The sequence below is a fragment of the Lissotriton vulgaris genome, chromosome 2_1 (assembly GCF_964263255.1).
Source record: "Lissotriton vulgaris chromosome 2_1, aLisVul1.2, whole genome shotgun sequence".
Lineage (NCBI taxonomy): Eukaryota > Metazoa > Chordata > Amphibia > Caudata > Salamandridae > Lissotriton > Lissotriton vulgaris.
Window position 1 is genome coordinate 995,803,467 of NC_141687.1, and position 22,893 is coordinate 995,826,359.

General features: G+C 42.4%; 1 protein-coding gene across 1 annotated transcript in view; it reads left to right on the top strand.

Annotated features, from left to right (window-relative positions):
- LOC147731524 (sodium channel protein type 2 subunit alpha-like) overlaps positions 1-22,893 on the top strand; it is a 662,760-nt gene that overhangs the window by 197,952 nt on the left and 441,915 nt on the right. Inside the window, exon 3 of the mRNA XM_086956588.1 lies at positions 5,847-5,927. The gene's annotated coding sequence lies outside the window, so the exon portion shown is untranslated. The remainder of the gene's footprint in view (positions 1-5,846; positions 5,928-22,893) is intronic.

A 22,893-nucleotide genomic window follows, 5' to 3' on the forward strand; every position in this document is an offset into this window, starting at 1 on the left:
CAGAGGTGTGACTGGTTTAGGTCATATTCATGAACCGGACTTGAAAGCTTTTGGGTGTTTCTTTTCCAAAACAAATTCTCTAAAGAGATTCCTTTAGCAGACCATTCCTTATATAACCTGTGGCATGTTGTCAATCAGCAAGCCCACATTTCTCCACATGGGGAAAGATAGTCCAGAAAGGGCTGAAATGAGATGAAATGATGTAGACTTATAAAGTGCACAAATACCAAAGGCATCAAGGTGCTAAAGAGGGGAGAGCACTAGAGAGAAAGGTCGAGGAAAGGACTACAATTCCTAGTAAAATCACTGGCTAGGAATTCAAGAGTGAAAAGCCAGGTCTTCAATGCTTTCCGAAAACCTTTATGTTCCTGAAGATCCCTGATATCACGTGGAAGAGAATTCCAAAGATTTGCTGCAGCCATGGAAAAAGTCCTACCACCCCATCTGGTCTTCCTAAATTTAGGCACATGTACAAGGTTGTAGTTAGCCTAGTAAAGATGTCTAGTGAGGGTGTATCTCTGGAACATCTTAGTCAGTCCTCTGGGACCAATATTTGGCACCAACGTGAACAGTACGTAAGGCTTTAAAAGATGTGCACTTGTTAACAGATAGGCAATGCAGTTTAGAGATCCTCGCGGAGACTGGTTGGTATTTAGGAATTTCACATATCAGTCTTGTGGCTGCATTTTGTATTAACTGAAGCGTAGCAGTTGCCGATTTGTTGATCCCGTAATGGAGTGCATTGCATTAGTCTAGCCTAGAGGAGATCAAGGCCCAAAGTGAAAAAAGGGAACACCTTCCTCATGGTCCTGATAACCCAGAAAAAAGTTGATACCGTACTGGTAACCTGAAGGTCAAATGATAACATGGTATCCACTAGTACTCCAAGATTATTGGCAGAGTCTGCCGGGGTTGGCAAAATCCCCGGTATTTCTGGCCGCCAGGAATTATTCCTGATTAAGGGTTGGTTACTAAAATCAAAACCTCAGTCTTGTACCCTTTGAGTCTGAGGTAGTTTTACCCATCCAAGTTGCTACTGCCTGCATACATTTCTTAAAGTTGGCAAGCGTGGCCTCCATGTCCTTGGTGATGGACATGAAAAGGTATTTGTCATCAGCATAGGAAAGGGTCTCTATCAACTTACAAAGAAAGTATAGGAGGCCCCCTGATGTGAAGGTTCAGGGACCAGGCGAATACAATTAAAGGAGGTAGAAGTGTCCCTAAGATCGAATACCCGTGTGGGGTTGGTAAATGAAAAGTTCTAACACCCACTGCACTATATTACTGCAAAACCACCAAGTGTGTATCTAAAGTCTTGTATCAATCCACAACGTTTCTGTAAAACCTAAACACAATCACAGTAATATCAACATTCACAGCTTCTTACAGTACTACAAGGGATACATCTTGCATAAAATTGCACATGATTTTATTACATTTGATAGTGATTTTTTTTTTTACAATTATCAGGTAATATCCAGAGAGATTACAAAAAATCAGTACACAGTATACAATATATTGCACAAATAAATTAAAAATGTTCAGAAGGACAAATAGTCTATGGAAATTATCCAATATAATAAACAAACAATTAAAAACAATCTTGAGAGTAAAAGTCAATGTTGATATTACTGTGATTGTGTTTAGGTTTTACAGAAACGTTGTGGATTGATACAAGACTTTAGATACACACTTGGTGGTTGTGCAGTAATATAGTGCAGTGGGTGTTAGAACTTTTCATTTACCAACCCCACGGGGGTATTCGATCTTAGGGACACTTCTCTCTCTATCAACTTAGCCAGTGAGAATACATAAAGATTAAAGCGAGTCAGGCTCAGGGAAGAACCCTGAGGCACCCCACATGGCATTAGGATGTGAACTAAATTGGTTCATAACAACTGTCTGGGATCTATCCTTCAATAAGGAAGTTAGCAGATCTAGTGCTGACCCAGAAACCCATAGGTTCCACAGCCGGTCTGCCAACAAAGCAGGAGAAATAGTATCAAAGGTTGTGGAGAGATCCATAAGGATCAGTGTGGCAGCCTACCCTTCATCAGCCACCGAGCGGATATTATCGACAGCCGAAACCAAAGCAGTTTCTGCCCCATGATTGGTTCTGAAACCAAATTGAGAGGAATCAAACAGTTCATAATGCTTCAAATAGGACACCAGTTGAAATTTGTGGTGCTTCTCCAAGATTTTAGACAGAGTAGGCAGAAGAGAGATGGGCCTATAATTTCTCAGATCAGTGGGATCCAGATTCGTTTTTTTAGAAGAGGCTTAACAGCTACCCTTTTCCGCAGCTTAGGTTAGATTCCAGAACTTATAGATGTATTGATGGCAATTGCCAAATTAGGAGCTACCGTCTTGGTAACCAGCTGCAGGACTTTAGGAGGACATGGTTCAAAGGAAGAGTCCACCTTCAGACCGAGGTGAAAAACCTCTACTTGCTCAGGGGTCAAGCAAGAAAAACTCGAAACTCCAACTATCAGATTGACATCTGACTCTCCAGCCTCTGAAGAGGTATTGTCCCAGTGCATATCCTTGCTTCTTGAAATACAAAATTCTGCATTAAGTGACTCTAGTTCTCTATAGGTATTTAGAATTGTGGGTCAATTTTGAGCAGTGTAGGAGCCACCTTTCTCTAAGACATCATACTTCAGATAACTAGATTATCTAGGGCTGAGGTGAAAGGTTTTATCCGGTAAACTAGAAAAGTGTCTTCCAGACAATTCAAGAGATAATGTTCCAAATAAACAGCCTGGTGGATCCTATGTTGCCTGAGGGAGGAAATAGGCTAGGTGGGGCAAAAAAGGGGGGTTTTTAAATATGACTTCATGTGGGTCAGCCTCAATCCAACATATGTTGTGTATGCCCAAAGTTTGAGAGGTTTCATCCTAGATTTCTCTTTTTCTTAAATATACCTTTTGATGTCTGAGTCAATACATTTCAGTATGTCGTTACACACAGGTATTGGTAGCATCCCTAAAACATAATTATATTTGTACCCTACCCTACGTTGACATGCTGAGATGTGTCCAGTGATTGAAGTGTTTTTGTCTATGTCATAAATGGGGATAAGATTTTCATCAGACATACTTTCTACTCCCTGGTAATTAAAGTCCCTTGATGCTTGATGCCCCTGGTAGCCCCTTTAATCTCATAACCATGGATTTTGGCTTTGGTGGTTATGTGCTCATGGGAATGGCCTTGGATTTCTGCCAATTATTCTTGTCATCCAAAATCTGCAAAAAGTCGTGTATAAGAAACAACAGGTTAGTATGGAGTTATTTTGTCAGTGATTGTGAGCAGTATGTCATGACTGTATAAGAAAACTATAATAGGCCAGGCCACAGTGGAAAGCCTGTGCATTTCACTATTCTACCAAATTGCAGCAGGCAGGATTTCCCAGTGCCAGGAGGAAGAGAAGAGGATGCGGTGACGAATCTTGGTTGAACAGTAGAGAAAGCCTCCACAGTTAACACCTGCAGTCTGTGAGTCATGTAGCCAGTGTTCCTTTAAGATTATGTCCTGACTGAGGCTAGTCCTCTCGAAAACAATTCCCTCTCTACACAATCAAAGGCTTCTCAGCATCGGTCAAGAGGAACTAAGCCTCGACTTGAAGATCTATCATCTACCATAGTAGACGCCAAAAAGTTGTCAGATGATTTATGTAGGAGCGTCCAGGTAAAAAGCTTACCTGAGACAAATTTCGAATGGAGGGAAACATCTTACGCAACATAATGAGTTTGGCCAAGACTTTGATCTTTAAATTAGTAGGGGAGATGAGATAGTAACTAGAAGACTGGTGTAGTAACTGTAAAATTCTAAAGCATCCTCCCTTCCTTCAGGATAAGAGAAAATATTTTTTTTTTTGAAGAGATTGACCCTAGCGTGCCTGATGTATCGTCTTCTTTGAAAGCTGAGCTTAGAAATGGAACTAGGAGCAATTTCATTTTTTTAATTCCCAGGGAAAGCTGTCATTGAATTATCTCTAGCTAAAACGACTTTCAGAATTAAAACACCAAGAGATCAATAGCTTACTGGTGTCAGCTTAAATACTGTACAACGCTCTTTTGATTCATAATTTTTGAAATCCCAGGATATGACTGTAAATGATTTCTGAAGCTTTGACAGAATGCAAAAAGAATAGCCAACTTCAGCTATTTTATGTTTTCCTGCTTCAACAAATAAAGCCAGGTTACTGAGCACTCAAGCAATCTCAGCTATTTTGAAATAGATTTTTATAAGAATTTGTTTTTTGAATTCAGTGATAGAAAACTGAAAACTACTAATAACAATTCACAAGTCAGGATGTGAAGTTTGCACACTGATTAGTTTGCACATTGGCATGCAATTCGCAGCTCACACGTATAAAAATAGATCCTATGCCAGACTGTCCATTCCCATATTCAAAATGAATGTGGCAAGTAATAATTTGCGACCCACTGAAATTGGCTGTGAATGCAGGAATGGGGACCTTCTAGGGACAACCGGCTCCCCTGATCTGCATTTGCGTTTGCAAAAGGGAAATATTTGTTTTAGGCAGTCGGTGTCCATTAAAACAACACGTGCAGCGTGAAAAAAAAATTCCTGAATAGGAAAACATCAGGGAGCAGGAGGCACCCGTCTGTATACCACTGGTCGCAAAAGTACTTTTCCGACTTGTAAAAGGTTTTGGTACTTTGTAACAATGCATTTGGTGGTCACAGACCTTGTGGTAAATTATGTACATTATACCTTTAATTCTCTACTTCAAACAATGTTCCCACTACTGGATATCTGCCCTTTTTGTTTTTATTTACCTAGACTCATGTCCCTAGCTGCCTAAGCTGTTACACTCCTGCCTTTGAGGTGTTTACAATTTTCTTTTCTGTTTCTCATGAAAATACCAAGGTTCTTAAGATTTAACTGTGATTTTTGGGAAAAAAGTTGAGACTTAGAGGAGGCTATGAAGTTCCTTACTTAATTTCTGTTAAGGCTATTGCGAATTTTAGATTACGCACTTTATAAAACCGAAGTTGAAAATGTTAATATCCGGCCTATCAGGATTAATAGACTCTCGTTTTAAAAATGTTTATCAAGTCATGACATTTTCTCAGATTGGTCTTCTCAACCATCACAGTCCCAAGGGCACTACTACTTGTACATTCCTTAAAAGCATTTATGCATATTTCTGTTCGTGTCTTGAGCAAACAGTTCCTCTCTTAAGCACAAATAACCTTATTTGTGTTATAAAAGTGGCATACGTCTATGTTTCCCCAGTAAAACACCTTAGAGAAATATAATTTTGCTGCTGCATTTTATTTGATCCTGTGTACCTTATAGCGTGCATACCGCGGTCCCCAGGATAATTTTTTTAGTGAAAGCGGATATAGCTTCAAACGTAAAAGTGAAGCTCAGGGATGGTGGTTGTTGCCTTGGTGCTAAACCTCTTTACTGCTATTTTGAAAGATGTCCACGAAAAAGTTGATAAATATGTACTAGAAAATTACGTTGTTATGGGAAATAAGTATGCAACACATTTCTCTGTTTTTCTTGCCTACTTTGCTTAGGAACCACTAGACTCCTTACCATCTGTTCTTGACATTTTAGGTCTGTCTGTCTGTCTGTCTGGATAGATAGATAGATAGATAGATAGATAGATAGATAGATAGATAGATAGATAGATAGATAGATAGATGGATAGATGGATAGATGGATATGACTTTGTTTTAGTAATAGTTTATTTTGCAAGTAAGCATTATTGTTAAAATATCGATGTGGAACCGTCTTAAACAAACATTGCACTTAATGGCACAGTAAATGTATTTCAAAGCATAACCTCAATTATTTTTGCGTTCCAGCAGTCCAGGAATTGGCACATGGATGTGGACCTCCACAACCATCGATTCTAACATGAATTTCGTGACTCCTGTGTGTCCATGGTATGTGTTTCACTTTAACATCTATTTGTATCCGCTGTTTCAAAGTCGTTCTTACCAAGCTCAGAAAGATTAATTGTCTGCTTGGAGTTATGAGGGTGATTTGCAAGGTAGCAAAGCAATTTTAGTGTGTAGTAAAAGCCTAAGATGAAAGAGAAATCCATTATATAATGAAATAAAAAAGGGGTCCAAATACGATATGAGACTACTAAAGCGTAGTAGAATGATTATAGATTAGGGGGGTCATGGACATTGAGGGCTCGCCTTATAACCCAGAGTGAGTGTAAAAACTGAGGCGCCCCAAAGTAATGCTCATATCATCGCGCTTTTCATGGGGGGGCAGAGTGTGTGTTTCAATTATGTACTAAATGGCTAAATACCAGGAAGTATATTAGTTATAATGGTATTTTATCTAACGATGAGATTTGTACATAGCCTAATTGTTTTTATTTCGTACTCTAACAAGTTTTTAATTGATTTTAATTCATGAATTTCATATATTGGGGATGCGAAGTAGTTTTATTTATATGATTTATCTATGTCTTCCTAGTGTTTCATGTTTTTGTATAATTAATTCCATTTATATTTTTGTGAATCGCTTTTATAAATTGTCGAACAAAGCTGTTGAAATGATTAAAGAAAAGTCTTGTTTTCAAGAGTTTGAAAAAGTGGAAATAATTGTATTCCCATTTTGTGGAGCCTTCCGACAACTTCTCCACTTCAATTATTTCTCTAAGCTTGTTTTTCTGTGTTGCACTATATGGATATTATTTGAAGTCCAATTAGTGGAATATTCCTGACCTACTTCAGTAAATCGATAAACCTGAAGGTAAAGTACAGCTGTAACATTGTCAGCACTGTACATTATGGCCTTCCCTTCCAACGGTAGCGCACAACGCAGATTTAAAAGAAGTTCTGAAGTTTTCATTGATAGCCAAATTAAATTTAGACACTTGTAGAGCTGTAAGAGCTGTAAGATTTACCTACCACAGACTCCCACAGGCTTCAGAAATGTGCAACATACATTCGATAGTAAAGTGCAGGTTACACATATGAACTAACCATTAGCAGTGCGCATGTATGAGCTGTGATGTGGTGTTTATGTTTTTTTACATTGGACGCAGATGAGCAGAGTTCTGTGGCTGGGTTCACAGCCTGACCAACTGGACCAAAAGTTGTGTGTGATCCTGCCCTAATCATTTTATGTGACTTAAGTTCCCATTATCTGGAAGCAATAGAGGTGCGTAGGGTATTTAGCACTTATTAAAGAGATAGTACCATTTTGTTCCGCCTGGAATATGGTGGGTTTTTGCATTGTTCATCGTGCATGCTTCCCCAGTCACAAACATTCCACAGGCCTTCCTTTAGACATGCTTGCTGTCAAGAGAAGATAGCCATCCATAAAACGTCATTAGTTGACGTTTGTATCAAGTGCAGAAAAAGATCGAGTAGGTGGATAGTAACACCAGAAGCAGAGAGGAGAGTGGAAAAGGGGAGATTTCAAAATGAAGGGAGAGGAGCTAATAAGGGGATGAGGAAAGAGAAGGGGTTGTGAAAAGTCGATTGATCCAAGCGGAGGAACTACATGTCAGCTACAATATCTCACATTATGGCCTAATGATGGCACAGGTCCCCGTGCAGCGTGTTGGTCTATGCAGCAGGAAGTCAATTCAGGGATGGGATGGTGATGTCCATTGTGTTGCTGTTTATGGCAGTTTGTTAATTTGCACGACGGATAAGGTTTTTAGAGATGACAGAAACTTCAGTGAGGCAACCTTATTTGCTTATGTGGCAGTATCAGCTGAGTCATTTAAGTCATTGACGAGAACATTGTCAGGCAAAAAGCAGATGTACATAAAAACCAGAAAATGTATATCTACATGTGTTCTTTAACGCACACAATCTTTAGATGAGGCTAAAGTTTATAGATTAGGTGAGATATGTCCCAGCTTTGGGAGATCATAAGGGAAAACTATGTGCTCACTGCATCTGAGTTCATGTCCCAGTCCTCCAAGTTGGAGAATGCTTGGTGAACCAGACAACATGTATTCTAGAGTCTGAACCCACAGCCTAGTCTCGGATTCCTAGAAAGGTAGGATGTGCCTTCCATGGAGGTCCACCCTGCTTTCCAGTTTTAACAGCATGTCTGTAACCTTTGTTTCCGGAGCTCCTATAGGAGCATATACTTTGATAATTCAACGCATCTTTACTAATTTATGAGGTCACCCCACGTTTTCCTTAGGTAATTTCCTGTACACACAACTGGGGCCACCACATTTACCCTTCCAAGGGTTTTCTGCCAGAGTATGTCTGGTTTGTGGAAGGATGGTGTTGTGATGGCGAAACATCTTGTCATGCTCCTTAATCGTCAGGGCCGGACTGGGAACCAAAACAGGCCCTGGCAAAGTGCTTGGCCGGCTTCCCCCTCCCCACTCGGGGGGGGGGGGGGTTGGAGGTGCCGCTGAGCGATTTGCTAGGGCCGGTTTTTGGACTATTTTGTTGCAGAGACGATTTTGTAGCTATGCTGCAAAAAGGGCCCTGTAACAAAATCGGCCCCCAGGGGCTCAAAACCGGCCCCCACCCTTGCGGCGCACCGGGGGATTGCCCGGTGCCCGCTATGGCCAGTCCGGGCCTGTTAATCGTGCTCTTGGGTAAGATCAATCTTCTCATCACTGAAATCTTGGGCATTTGTTTAAATCAGCCGGGTTCTTCTGGGAGACGTAGAGGATTGTTTCTTTTGCATTTTTAAGGCTAGTTTAAAAAGCTATGAAACATGCTAGATTATGATCTAGCTTCAATTCTTCATCATTTTACTTGACGTTGTCGGTCCCTGCTATATGTACCTTATACTTTATGGTTTTCTAATAAAGTATGGTGACTTTTGCCCCTGGTAATACTGAGCCCAACAATACTGGAGCAAAAAAAACTGTTTGCAGACTTGCTGGGAAAATGTTAATGAGGCATAGTTTTCTCCCAGTGAGTTAGGCAAAACAATATTACAAAAGACCTTTATCTTGCTGGACATTACTGTGATCTTAATAATCAGGCAAATGAGTATTAACAGAACAGTGGTAAGTGAGAAATCAGTTATGCAATGGAGAGTGTTGATGATTTCTTAACTGTTCGACATCTTATCTTAGCCAAAAGAATTGAGAGCCTGCTAGTGTATACCTGAAAACAACAATAAAAAAGATTGTAGCTGATTGACAAAGAATACTCAAATATTAATTAAGCCTTTGACTGACTTGGGCAATACCTATATTAGATTGATAGGCTTTACTGCAATACTTTCTGTAAAATACTTTTTCAAACAGTTACTTCATACATGAAAAGCGTTTTCGGATTCCATTTGACCTCTTGAAAGATTTCACTAATTTTAACCCCTTAGCTGCTGAGCTATTTCTTGATATTTGGGGGCAATTATGCCTACGCCTTCATGACTTTTTTCCACAAATTGTATGCATGCTAAATTTGAGTATTGTTTCCCAATTATCCCTTGATGTATACTGAGATGGGCAGATGCAAAATGTGACTAGCACAATACCTGAACTATGGCTAGTCACGCTGCTCTATGCGGTGCGGGGGGCAGGGGTGGAGCAACAAATGTAATTTGAGCTCTCGAAAAATGATTACTGCCAGGGACCACACAAGCCTGAAAACAAAATGGCTGCCTAACGTTCATTTCATGCGGCTGGGTGATCTCACCATTAAAGGGGACCCAATGCTCCCCATTCCGGGGAAATGAAAATGCTAAAAAAAACAATAAGGCCCCTGGGGGCCTCAACCCATACCGTAGGCAGGGCTGATGAACCTCATCAAATATACTCCTGGCACATAACAGTGATTCCTGCTCAGGGATCATGGCCACAATCCCTTCGAAGGAATTCTTTAGGGAGCATTATTGCTTTTTAGGAAAGGTTCTCCCCTATCCAATGATGCCTCTCCGATTGCTGTTGACCCCCGCTGGGATAGTAATGAAGCCAGACGAGTGGAGCTGCTCTTATTTGATGAACTCCATGTGCTGTGCAGTAGCCTAGTGATGTTAATGTGCCTTAACAGCGCACTGACATTAAAGATTGGGGTGGGAGGTGGGGCTCAGGAGAAAGTGATTGGGCCTTGGCCCACTCCATTTTTCAACTGTGGGAAGCCTCCAGTGCAAGCAGGAGAGGTTGCCCATACCCCCAACCCACCCGTTCTTAATGGCCGCACTGGATGAAATGTACTAAAAATGCATATATAAAAGTAACACACCAGACGAAGTATTCATGGGGAATATGCAATCATTTGTTTCTTCATTTGTTAGGGCCCGATTCACAGAGGTGCTTTTGGTCATAAATGTATTTTTACAACCAAACACGTCCGGATCTAACACATGGGGTGGGCGGATCAAGGCATGTTTGCTATGAAAACTTGTGAACGCCCACAAACGTTTCTGTTTGTGAGCTTTCACACAGTTCATTTCTCTCCAAACCTTCCCTGCTCTGCAAATGATCAAAGTTTTTCACCAGATAGTTGCTGAAATAAATCCATCCCCAAGATGTGTTTTATATGAAAACGTGTTATTCCACAGAGAAAAGAACAATATAAAAATCTGTTTTTACTCATCTGCACTTCCATAAACTAAGCACAGTTGTGCTCAGGGTTGAACTTGCCATTGTGCCAGTCTCATATTTTCTAAGTGGGGTGAAGGCTAATGGTTTTACTTTCAGTATTTTGTGGGATTCCATTACCCAACCATGAATGCTTCCGTTGCTTCATTTTAGAACTGGTCTCCTGAAGTGTGGAGCTATTTTAACATTTTCCACAAGCTAAGTTTGGTTTTCTGTCTTGGTAATATGAGAAAAAGTCACACGACTTCCCCAAGAAAATGCCTGAAAGTCTGCGACTGGTGCGCTTTTCCAGACGACCCACTTGGAAATTTTATGAATTCCAAAAAATTATAAAAGTCTGCTCAAATTAATCAGCACATTTTCAAACTTCTGTAGGAATTTGTTTCCATGAATCAAGCTCGTAAAATTATAGTGCTAGGTAATTGCACCAGTTTTGTATTGTGGATATGGGACGTTTGTCAGGTTTTGGCAGCATAAGATATTTTAAATATAAACGCAAATACAGGGTCAGGATGGAGGCACTCTGACCCCATGTTTGAGAAATGGGTGTGTTAGTGACACAAGATGTGTCTAAAATTGATATTTTTGATCGCACCCGATATTCGTGACGATGCAGCATCAGTGATCAGTGATGTCACTGACAATGTCATGAGTGATGTAATATGTGAGGTCATAAGCATGGCATTGCGGGGGTGCAAGTTATAGTTAGCTCAGCTAATCATAACTGCTGAATTTCTCTGGTTTTGAACGAGTGAATCTTGAGCCTAACTATAACGTCTCTGTAACCTTTGTTTCTTTCAGTGAATTTTATATATCTGTAAACATATATATCCCTTCCCAAATTGCAGCAGTTGCCCGTCCGCTACCAAATCGCTGCCAGCGCCTAAAAAGGCGTCTTCTGCCCCACACCTGTAATTTCACCTTAAAACTCCCTGAAGTAAATGGAGAAACGACACTCAAAGCATGCCTATTGTGATTTATTCTGGAAACATTAGTGGCTGGAAACCATCCTTTCTCACAAAACAGATCTTCATCTTGCAAAAGGTTTTGGATAAACATAAACAACATTCAGTACCCTGTCTCGTTTCAGACATGTAGCGCATGTAGTTGAAATGGTGAAGAAAATACATGCACAATGTCATTATGAATTATATGCATATGAACATTCAAAACACAACCCTGATATAGTTTGTATTTGTTGCATAAATATTTCCGTTGCTAAAATTGACGTACCATGGTCAAATCAACAATTCAATCCACCATTGTCAATTCCACAAAAATTGTACTCACCTATAAGTAGCAAAATGAAATAGAAGCTTCTAAACAATATTGTGATATTGATTTTTAGGAGTAAACAAATCATATTCTAATGACAAATAATGTCACCACCATTCCAAATAATTTGAAAATATATACACTGAAATCCCAAGGCATTTGCCGCAATACCTCACTGAAAAGCTCTATTAACTCTCAAGGTGGATTGAACCCCGTATCAAGCCCAAATGGGCTTGTGATCAGATAAATCGCTCCTTCACTTTCACAAAGGTTTCCATAACTCCAGAGATAAATCTGGAGAACAAAAAATCAAAACAACACAAAACATTAAAACCGCCATCTCCTAACACCTCAACAGCAGAATAATACCCCCTTATTGTTACTAAAAAAAGTACAAAACTTACAGGAACATTTACCAACAGGAGTCCAGGTATATCCTAGTCTTTGACTGTAAAGAACCTCGGGCCTGAATTGTGGCTTAGAAATGTATGTCCATTTGTAACATACTTAGTCATACCTGCTGGTATATATTGCTGTTATTTGTGTTCTCAATAATATTTGTATTTCCTTCTCTGATTCTAAAAGGTCCCAGGGACCCCATCCCGCCTGGGGCCCAAGTGCTCAAATAAATGGTAGGGGAGCCATCTCCCTAAACCTATAAAAATCACAGGGACCCCATTCCCCAGGGCTGGCTCTATTACTGTGTCCCAGAGAGACCACTCCTGGGACACAGTAGTTTCCCTATCCAGATTAGTGTGGGCAAGGAAACATGTCCACTCTTTTTTAAATTTTTATTTAAGAACAAGAGTAAAGTTTATTGTTTAGTTAATTAAAACCATAACAATATGACCATTGGTCACACTACAAAACACCATTAAAATCCATTTAAAATGATTAACAGAGAAAAACAATTACTTATCAGAGAAGATTATGCTACATCCTGTTGCAAATGAACAAATCATGTGATAAGATTTGACTGACACATAACCTAGTATCTATCTAAAAGTGCCATCGTGCTACTCTCTTAACATTATGAGGTAACGTCTTCAACAATAGCTAGATTATCAATTACATTTGCACTGATCTAACTTAGTGGACCGAAATTCTGGCCATTTTGCCAATAGTCTCGTTTCAGTTCTCCCTTGTGGTTAGTTAAAATTTTTGTTAAACAACAGTTCATTTGAGGATCTTCCGGATCAAGAAATTTGAATATTGTGGTTCTACAGGAACGAATGCCTCTTGCGTAGAATGGTCCCTTTACCAGTTTCCGGCGATCCTGACTTAAAGCTGGGCAGATACAAACTAAGTGAATAAAATCTGTATTGGTGATCCACGAAGATTACATGAGTTTGGGCTCTGATATTTCCAGCTTGGTTGATCTGCATTAGATGGCAGTTTGCCAAAACATTTTGTAAAAACTTGGACTTTAAATATGAAGAAAACAGCTGGCCCAAATATGATGATGTACCAGGCTTTTATTGTGACTTATCTCCTTTGCAGCTGTTGCTGTTGTAGCCCAAATTCTAACCGGACCTGCGCCGGTGAGGCGTTCTGTGGAAGCGAGAATACCTTTTTATATGCTCGTGTTTGGTGCCTATCCAGCATCGCGGCATCTTTTCTGTGCTGAACTTCACTTCCATATGCTAGAGAGGGTAGAATTTTTGCTTTCATAATATCTAATAGTGGTGTGAAAGAGGGACCTTTTAAAGTGTTTGCTATTGAGCAAAATGCAAACGTTAGGCATTTCCCTTTTTTTAACCAGTTGTATCCCTAGATATTTGTAGCTACCAACTACTTCCAGATTCACGTTTCTCAGTTTAAATGATGATTTTTTTTGTTTTTTTGGATGGCTCGACTTATAATCATAGCATTAGTTTTTGTAACGGTCACCTGCAACAGATTCTTCCTAGCGAAGTTCCCCAACTCGTCGATCGCTCTTTGGAGGCCAATACTAGTGTGACTTGCTAGAACTATAGCGACAGCGTAGGATAAACGTGAAATCTTCAGAGTTCCCAAGCGCGGAGGGTGTGAATTGGTTTCATTGACCCTAGGTGACAAATCGGCCATGATAGATTGAATAGGTGCGGCGCTAGAACTTTAGGCCATCCTTCGTGTAAATTTCTCTGGAGAGCTTCGTCTCGTCGGCTATTTTTAAGTGCATCCATGTATCCGAATAAAATTCAATAATAGGTCTTAGTATTTTTTCTGGTAGGCCCCACTGCTTCAGCTTATGCCATAAAATGCCTCTATTGACTCGATCATACGCAGCTTTAAAATGGATGAAGCATAAAAACATATTCTTCCGTTGCCGTAAGTTTTTCTTTGCCATAAGACCCAGCGCAAGTACATTTGATATAGTCCCTGAGCCATGTCGAAAACCAGACTAGTTGATGGGAATTATTTTATTGCTTTTGGACCAACCTATTAGATCTGCCAGGATAAATGAGGCATAATACTTGCCTTCTGCATCAATTAAGGGTTTCAGCCGTTAGTGGGCTTGGTCAGTTCGCTCCCCACCCTTATATAACGGATTTAATATTGAGCCCCTCCAGCTCTGTGGCAGTCAGTTTATGGTGCTCACCTCATCAAACAGGCGGGATAAAGGTGCTGCCCAAAAGTTGGGATCTCGTTTATAAATTGCCTGCGGTATGCCATTCGGGCCTGGGGCACTGTCTAACCTGCCTTTAGCTATGACGTTTACAATTTCTTCAGGGGAGTAGCGTATGAATGATTGATTTATTCTTCCTGCAACCTTGGAGGTATTGATTGTAATATGTCATTTATCTGCCTTTGTTTTTGTTCCTGCAACCTCTTTTATTTGTGTTTCTGCTTAATAGCTGCTTAATAGCTGAACTTGCATGCGTAAATGTATTTTGTTTCTTTGCCAGCTGGAAAGAAAGGGGTACCTGGAGGGCTCTTGCTCTCCCAGATGTTATTGCGTGTGCAGCGATTAGATGATCTGACCAGGATTGTTCCGTCACAAATGTCATTTTTATCATTTTTGGTGTTCTTATCAGGGAGTTTACTTGATCCCAAAAAGCTTTGGGGTTCAATCTTCTAGCATACAAGAGTTTTAACCAAAAATTGTCCTGCTGCATTTTATTATCCTCCCAGATTTGTTTTTTGAACAGCTTTTTAAGTTGTTGTAAGTACTCCCATTTCATTTTTGATACGTTATTACCCCTTGTAGATCTGATAGCAGCTCGTAGATTTTTTACCTTAAATTTTTAGCTGTCAAACTCAATGTTCTGTTCTCGCTGTGCATCGTGGTTTGATGTGAATTTGTTGATTTAGCGTCCTGGGGGAGTTTTGTAAAAAAAGAAACCCAGGCATCTATCATCGAGCCATTTCGTGAGTCTTCTGATGGCCACAGTTGCTTTGCTCACTCTGCAATTTTGGGAAGTGTACTACTAGTCCATCGTAATCTTTTAAGATTTATCATTGTTGTGGTCCCGATCTCGGGTACTGCACTCACGTGCCTAGGAAAAGAGGTTAGCAGTTCAAGATGTTGACCAGAATGATCGCTTTCTGGGAAGTATATCATTTAAAATGTGTGCTAGCAGTGGTAATGTTACAATTGTATAATCTAAAATGGAGCTGACATTGGTGCTGTAGTAAGTGCAGATTGGAGGTCCAACCTGAGCCACTCTGCCACTTAGTACTCGCATCCCCAGATGCTCTAGGTCTGTCACTAGTTGTTGCGCAATCCAATCCGTCCGTGAGGAAATGGGGTGCACCTGATTTTGTACTGCCCATATTTCATTAGCTGTAGTTAACTGTTCGTCTTCCTCTGGAGTAAACAAGTTTGAATTGAAATCTCCTGTTAGAATTATTTCCCATGCGGGATGCTCAAACCGGAGTTCCGATATAGTTGCAATTAGGGTTTTGAATAGTTATTTTTTAATCTTATGCTTTGGGTGTGCATTAAAGTTTGATGAGAATAATTGTTCTAGCATTTTTGTTGAATCCCAGATCCATTTTTATAACTTGCTCTGGTGTTGTTATCGGCAATTGGGCGGATGTAATATTTAAAATTGTCGAGATGTAGACTGCTAGGCCACCCTTGGGTCTCCCATATCTCTGTGTCCTTGTGGCCTTTACATGATGTAAAATAGCCGGGGGACCTCGGCTGGAGCTATTAACTATGTTTCTTGCAGCACTACTATTTTGTAGTTAGTCCAGTTCTCTGGGGGTATATTGTCCTGTAGGTTGTCCCTGCTATATTCCATGACAAGATGTTTATCGGCCAGTTCTCATCTCTGTTGTTCATTCGTCTGGGTCATTCTCTTCATGCTTGCGGGCGAGGGTCCCTATAGTCCACTTTACCTGTAAAGCTGTTGCACAGTATAGACAAACCTTATATTAGAATCGTTGGTTGTAATTCTTTGTCGCAGGGATAGTGAGTACCCTTTTTTATCAGAGTGGACAGAGATATACCCCAGGCCTCAAATTGGGAAGCATGATTTAAGATGGCTAAGGCAATATCCTCAGACTTACAAGTCAACAACGTTTTTTCCCTTCCTTTATTGCCCTACCGTTGGATAAACTCTATTGAGAGCAGGTATTTGAAGTTATATGCTTTAAAGTTGGGATTGCTGCTGTGTAATGTGAAGTTAATATTACCTGTTTGTGTGAATGAGGTATTTGATCATATGTTCTTGATTATGACGTAAGGGCTGAGCTACTGTTCTGGTTACACAGTTGCCCATTTGGGTTATAGCCTTGCTCTTTAGCGCGCTGGGAATTAATTTGTATCAATACTCTGTCGCTCGGTTCTCTACCAGGTGGGGACCCTTTCTGTAATATGATTTCTCGATCTCCCCCACAAGGGCTATTGGTCTCCAGATGAGGAAGTACATCATGAGCTAGACTGCTGGATTTGGGACGTCCGGACGTCCTCTTCTACTTTTTTTATGACGGTTATCCGGCGTAGATTGGTAGCACTGCTACTGATTAAGTTTGATGTGGCGTCAATAGCTCTTGTTTTATTAGTAGATGGCAACTTTCTGCTATCCTTAGAGTTACTTGTTGCTAAGTGAGCTGCATATACCTCAGGTCCATCACCCGGGCAGTTCTCATGTGCCTTCTTTAAAATGGCTGATTTATTTGAAATAAATGATTTTCCAACTGTTAGTCTTGATGTTTCCAACGTCATCTGCTAATCTACTGGATGCTCCACCTCTACTTCCTTGCATCTGCTGTCTGTTGCAATGACAGCTGGGGACTGATTATTTTCTTTAAAGTTTAAAATGGGATGAAGACCGTTTGCCTGATGGCCTTTTTCCTTGTTATTGTGGAGGTGCTTCCTGGCCTTCCCAACCCGCTTCTTCTGCCTTTTCGTTAGAGCCGCTGGGGGGAGTGTTTGAATGGTCTGTGGGGGAGTTTGTTGGCCCATCCACTAGCTTTCCGTGTGCAGGGTCAAAGGCAGCAGATGGTAATGGTTGTTGTTCTATGATTAAGACTTTTTAATCCATTCCTTACCTTTAGGTCCCTTTATCCATTGGTAAACACAGTAGTTTCCCTACCCGCATCAATGCGGGCAGGGAAACATATGTCCACTCCCACCCAACAGGAGCATTTTTTAAATCTCCTGTTAGGTGAAAGCAGACATGCTTTCCCTGCCTGCAAGAGCATGGGCTTGGAAGGCAAGTCTGTTTTCAATCGGTGGGAGCTTTAAAAATGCTCCCACCTGGTGAAAGCAGACTTTTGTTTTCCTGCTAAAGCTATTGCTGGCAGGGAAAAACGCATTGCTCTCGCCTGGCGGGAGTAAGCAGAAGCAATGCTGGCTGCTGCAGCACCCAGAATTGGTGCTTGTGGGGAATCCTTTTGGGGCCACCATGGCCCTGGAGCTCCTCCATGGACCCCCCTACGTATTGTGTGGTGGGTGTCCCTGGTGGTCATGGGGGCACCCATCAAGAAGGTTCCTTTGACCCTGGGTGGATGGGGTACCCTCCTTTTTAACATGCAAGTTGTCCCTGGGGGATAGGGTACCCAGCACTATAAAGACTCGTGAAAGGGGGGCTGCAGCTTGTGTACGATCCCATTATAAATAGGATTCAGCTTGTGAGATGGGATATATTAATCCTCGGTAGGGGGCCGTGTGTAACCCCTCTCATTATTAATTGAATTGACCCTGGGGAATGGGGCCCCGTGGGTGACTTAACGCTCAGGGGTGGAGGCCATTCATCCCTCCCCTTTAATTGAAGTATGACCTCAGGGAATGGGGTACCAGGGCCCATTATGGTGGAGGGAGGGGTCCACGTGCCCCCTCCAGTGATATAAATGTATTTTGCCCGGGGGATGGGGTTCTTGGCACCTCTTAAAGCTCGGGGAGGGGTCAATGCACTCCTTCCCCATATAAATATATTTTTTAGGCCATTGGGGATTGGGTCCCGTTGGGCCAACAGTGTCTTGGGGAGGGGGACCGTGGCTCTTTTTTAGAAAAGAAATGCCCCAGGGAATGGGGTCCCCTGGACCAAGAGTGACTTGGGGGAGGGGGCCACGTAAGCCAATCCCCCATATGATAAAAGAAGGTCCCAGAGGATGGGGATCGCAGGGCCACTAGTGGCTTTGGAAGGGAGGCTGCGCTCACCCCCCCACTTTTTAAAAACAAAAGTCTCTAGGTTTTTATACTGTCCTCTTATAAAGACGCTGAGTCGTGATGTACAAAATTCAATGTTCTTTTAATGATCCGCTTATAGACAAGACACCAGCCAACGTGTTTCGTTCTGTCACCAGAACTTCTTCAGGGCTGTAACTTACAGCCCTGAAGAAGTTCTGCTGACAGAACGAAACGCGTTGGCTGCTGTCTTGTCTATAAGCGGATCATTAAAAGAACATTGAATTTTGTACATCACGACTCAGTGTCTTTATAAGAGGACAGTATAAAGACTTATTAATCTCCCATGATTGGTGGAGACTCACCCTTGTAGCGGTGCTTTTTCACTTATGACAAAAATAGATTTTTTTCCCAAGTTTTGGGTAAAGCTCTCGGGACAGGGAGCTTGTGGAAAGTGCACGCTGGTTTATTGAAAATTGAAAAATTTGGTGATATTTGGGTTGGTGCTTTGCTTTGTGCTGGAGCAGTCCACTGTCCGAACTGTGTTGTAACAAAAGTCTCTAGGGATTGGGTCCCTGGGGCGAATAGTGACTTGGAGAGGGGGCTGTGCCCTACCCGAGTGGAGTGTTGGCTGGGACACACACACATTATATATGTGTGTGGGTGTGTGTGTTACCTACTGGCAAATGGCAGTATGTAGTTATAGTTAGAACCTGGTTTTCATAGGAAAAGCATTTTTGTTTAGCCAATAAGTTTGATGCCGTTTGATGAATCTTCACAAAGTTTTCTAAATTAGTACAACAGTTGGTTAGGCTGCTGTTTTAAAGGTTTCGTGGTGATTCGTCAAGCCGGGCTGAGAAAAAGGGAAACGTGTTTTCTCCATGCAGTTTCCCAAAGGGATTTTAGACATGGCTACACCCCGAACCACTGAACTGAATTACATCAAATTTGGCAGAAAGGGCACCTCGAGCTTACGTTATCTGGACATTCTTGTCACTCCTGACCCTGATCTCTTCTATGAGCACAACTTGCTTGGACCCCTCCAGCGTTTCAAATCCAACACCTGCATTGGCGCTCTCTCCCTCTCACTCTTCTCGGACGTGCGTCCCTTTTCAAAATGTTAGCGCTACCACGCTTTCTTTATGTTCTACAGAATACACCTATCCGGATCCCCGATTCTTATTTTTCCCAGATCTGTGGAACATTGCGGGGACTCTTATGGGAGGGTCGCATGTCGTGCATCGCAATGAACAAGCTTACCATGGGGTGGTACGATGGGAGCATCGCTTTACCAGATCTCTGACTTTAATACCAGGCATCCCAACTGATGGTGGTCAATCTCTGGGTAATTTCCGCACGGATCACTGGCTCCTTCGTCGGGCGGTTACAATAGGGCACTTTATACCAATCCCCGCAAACTTAACTTAACTGGCCCCATGGCGCGCATGGTCGAGATTTGGCATGAGGTTACCAGAAAATTGGGATGGCGCGGATGCCTGATGAAGGCCACCTCCCTCTGGGAGCCTGATATTCTAGGTCATCTTAGCTGTTGTCCAGGGTTCGACAAGGGGGAATTTTTGATTTAAATCTCCACGGTAAGAGATATCTGGGTCAAGGGGAGGCTGGCATCATTCCCGGAGCTTCAAGCAAAATACCAGTTGGCTCTGTCAGAGACGTTCAGGTACCTACAGATCACTCATGCAGTATCCTCCGTCCTACCTAGAGATAGTCCACTCCCCGATTCTTCCCCCCTGGAGGACCGCTTGCTGTTGGATCCTATGGCCTGCAAGTCCATTTCGCTCACCTATAAGAAGTTGGTCAACATTCGCTCCGACCCAATGTTGAAACTTAGGGAGGGGTGGGAGAGGGATTTGGGAGATATGGAGGATGACATGTGGAGGGACGCTCTAGCTTCACCCCGGGAAATAGCCATCCTGATGCCCTTGCGTCTGCTCCAACTCAAGATCCTCCACCGAGCATATTTCGATGCCAAACTCCTATTCCGGCTCGGTAGACACCCTGATCCACTTTGCCTTCGACACTGCTACCAGATGGGCACCTTTTTTTCATATTATATGGGATTGCCCACATATTCACGACTACTGGACAAGAATCGTCCGTCAACTCGAGAGGGCGGGACGTAAATCCATTTAGTTGTCTCCCCAGCTATGCTTACAAAATATATGGGGGGTGTCCGATCTTACTCTGGCTGAGCAAACATGGGCCTCCATGGGCTTCATCATAGCATAGCGGAACATTGCACAACACTGGAGGGTGGCTTCAGTTCCATGCCTGGTTGACTGGGCAAGCGACATGGATAGCGCCATGGTGGCTGAAAAGTCAGTATTCAAGGGCTGAGGTTGACCCAAAAAGTGGGACCAGAAGTGGGGGAAATGGAATAGGTACAGTGGGGGCATGGAACTCCAGTGAGACAGACGGGCACTGATGGCCCAGTTGACAGCGGAGGTGCTGGCTTCTCCCACGTAGGGGTGACATTCTAAATCTCTCCATCCCCCACTCCCTGTTACTGTCTGTTTGCAGCTGATGTATAATCAGGTCTCACACTATTGCCAGGAAATGTATAACGAAAACCTTTTTGCTTGTACCCCCAATCCGTCATGGGCTGAATGGCATTCTGTAGAACACCAGTATGTACTCGTGAGTGTATTTTGTACAATGACTCTATTTTTATATGCACCGGTCTTTGGTTGGTGTGTTTAATTAAAAAAGAAATAATTGCCAGAAAGGTAGCTCTTGGTCCAGAAAGCAACCTTTTTGTGAATTGTTGTAAATCCATTCAGTCGTTTTTTTGTGATATTCCGGAAAAAACTAATTTGTTTATATAGGGATGCAGATCCTCTGAGGATCTGACAGTCCCCATACTCATCTGATTGGCTGACAATACTTCAACCTAGTAGTGCTGGAAGCCATCTTAGGACTCAGTTTAAAAATAGGACTTAGGACTCCGTTTAAAAATAAAAAAGGAAACATTGTAGGAATACCCTGAACCCTCTACCCCGCGGTCCTGGGATCCACTTGCCAGGGCGAAACGCTTTTTTTTCTCAATTTTTCAGCAGAGATCACGACTGATTCACGACTCCAGCAGAAATCAAACAAAGAGAACAAGCACCTGTTTTTTGTGAGCCCCTGGATGGACCAGGTCTGGGGGCATTGTTTTTAAAAGTATAATTGGACCCTACGCATGGGATCTTCTTCCCCGGGGACCACCACCTCCCCGGGGGTAATATTAAAAATAGGAGGGGGTGGGCCTCGTCCTTAGACATTTAAAGGTCCCATGGACCACCAACCCCCCTGGGCCTTTTGAATTAAATAAGAGAGGGGACCTCCCCTCTGAGTTCTTAACTGCCCGGGGACTGCATTCTACCCCTGGCACACCAAAATTGAGAAAATTGGAGAAGGCTATGCGAACCTCCTCCCGGGCCATAGTTGGGCCTGGGAACCACCACCTCCCTGGGGCGTGGCCAATTTGACAGTGGGAGGGGAGCTGCACAGCAAATCTTCTTGGGCTATATACTGCCCTAGGGGCCACCACCTCCCTGGGGCCGGTCCTTGGAATCAGATGGAGGAGGGCGGTGTTGCACGGCCCCCACTCTTGGAGCCAATAATGGCAGTGGGTACCCCCAACCGCCCAAGGCCGGCTCCCTATGTCCTGGGGTGCCTATGCCCTGGGGCTATTAGTTTTTTAAGGGAAGAGGTGTGAGATTCCCCTCTGTGACCCTCTTGGGGCCCTGAGGACCCCATCTTCCATAGCATTAGTTTTTTATAATGGAAGGGGGGCACGCTGCCCCCTATCATGGGCCATTTTGGCCCCATGGACCCCATGCTGTGGGGCTAAAACATATAATTAAATGGAAAGGAGATGTGCTGTCTCCTCCCTGAGCTGCTATGGCTCCAGAGAAACCATCCCTCGGGCCTTAGGTGTTCCTGGGTACCAGCCTGTTCCCCGCATGCTGCGGTAGCCGGTATTGCTCCTGCCCACAGGGAGCAGCTATTTCTGCTGCTTCCTCCGGGAATGCGGGCAGGGAAACAGAAGAAATTAATTTAAATAGAAAGAAAGAACACCCTGCCTCAGGATATAAAGGCCCCAGCTAGAGGGTCCAACAGATATATGTGAAGGGGTGATTAACCTAGGGGTTGACACTACACATAACAATCACATGGTCAAATCAAGTAGACTATACAGTTCATGTTAGAAATATATATATTTTTTATTTTTTAAAGATGGCAAGGATATAAATATTGAATTACATTTTTGTATCACAAGTACATTTAGATCATAAATAGGACAAACATAGATATGGGGGCAACAACAACAGGGAAGATAGTCCTACCCAGTACCAGCCACACTACACACACACTCTGTCTCATTCACTTCAATCTCTTCCCACTCTTTCTCATTTTGTACCATTCACCATTCATTCTACCATTCATTCTTCTGATCCTGGTGAGTACAACACATAGGTGGTTAATGTGTTGTATGGATCGGAGTGTTGGTCCAGGTAGA